Source organism: Rattus norvegicus, chromosome 1 (assembly GCF_036323735.1).
Source record: "Rattus norvegicus strain BN/NHsdMcwi chromosome 1, GRCr8, whole genome shotgun sequence".
Taxonomy (NCBI): domain Eukaryota; kingdom Metazoa; phylum Chordata; class Mammalia; order Rodentia; family Muridae; genus Rattus; species Rattus norvegicus.
This window is the reverse complement of record NC_086019.1, coordinates 222262454-222263804: the sequence shown is the minus strand read 5'-3', so window position 1 is coordinate 222263804 and position 1351 is coordinate 222262454. Positions and strand designations below refer to the sequence as shown.

Genomic DNA, 1351 nt, shown 5'->3' with positions numbered 1-1351 from the left:
GGAAAATATCATCCTGAGTGAGCTAACCCAATCACAGAAAGACATCCATGGTATGCACTCATTGATAAGTGGCTATTAGCCCAAATGCTTGAATTACCCTAGATCCCTAGAACAAACGAAACTCAAGACGGATGATCAAAATGTGAATGCTTCACTCCTTCTTTAAATGAGGAAAAAGAATACCCTTGGCAGGGAAGGGAGAGGCAAAGATTAAAACAGAGACTGAAGGAACACCCATTCAGAGCCTGCCCCACATGTGGCCCATACATATACAGCCACCCAATTAGACAAGATGGATGAAGCAAAGAAGTGCAGACCGACAGGAGCCGGATGTAGATCGCTCCTGAGAGACACAGCCAGAATACAGCAAATATAGAGGCGAATGCCAGCAGCAAACCACTGAACTGAGAATAGGTCCCCTATTGAAGGAATCAGAGAAAGAACTGGAAGAGCTTGAAGGGGCTCGAGACCCCAAAAGTACAACAATACCAAGCAACCAGAGCTTCCAGGGACTAAGCCACTACCTAAAGACTATACATGGACTGACCCTGGACTCTGACCCCATAGGTAGCAATGAATATCCTAGTAAGAGCACCAGTGGAAGGGGAAGCCCTGGGTCCTGCTAAGACTGAACCCCCAGTGAACTAGTCTATGGGGGGAGGGCGGCAATGGGGGGAGGGTTGGGAGGGGAACACCTATAAGGAAGGGGAGGGGGGAGGGGGATGTTTGCCCGGAAACCGGGAAAGGGAATAACACTCGAAATGTATATAAGAAATACTCAAGTTAATAAAAAAAAATAAATAAAAAAAAAGAAAAAAAAAAGATTACATAGGCACGTGCTTAATGTGATCACAGTTTTGCAGCACAATGTGTTGCCAGGTTTTCAGATACTACACTTGATCTTAGCCAAAAGGCCGAGAAGCGATTTTGCCAGGTTTTCAGAATGGTTAAAAACCATTTATTTTCTTTTATGCATATGGATATAAGCTAAGGTGCTGTGCACAGTAGGTGAGCATTCTACACATGTTCTCCATCTTCTACCCTAGATTCTTGTAGACAGGGTGTTACAGGTTCTTCTCCATGATGCTAGAAAACATACCAAAACCAGTGTTTTATTTGTCTCCCCCCAAAAGTGGCTAGGAAATGAGAAAAAGCTAATCTAATACTTCTAAATGATTTCTTCCTATCCTCTCCATGGCTGAAAATGAAGCATTCCCCCAATTGCTTATAAGACTTATTTTGCAAGATTGGCTTAAGACACAGACTGGGCAATTAAAGTATATTTTCTCTGTACTGTTGGTGCCTTATTACATTGAATTTGAATAAGAACTTACTGTTGAAGATTCTGCTA

General features: G+C 42.8%; 1 pseudogene; it reads right to left on the bottom strand.

Annotated features, from left to right (window-relative positions):
• Positions 1 to 791: 791 nt before the first annotated feature.
• Positions 792 to 926, bottom strand: LOC120100345 (U2 spliceosomal RNA; annotated as a pseudogene).
• Positions 927 to 1351: the final 425 nt, after the last annotated feature.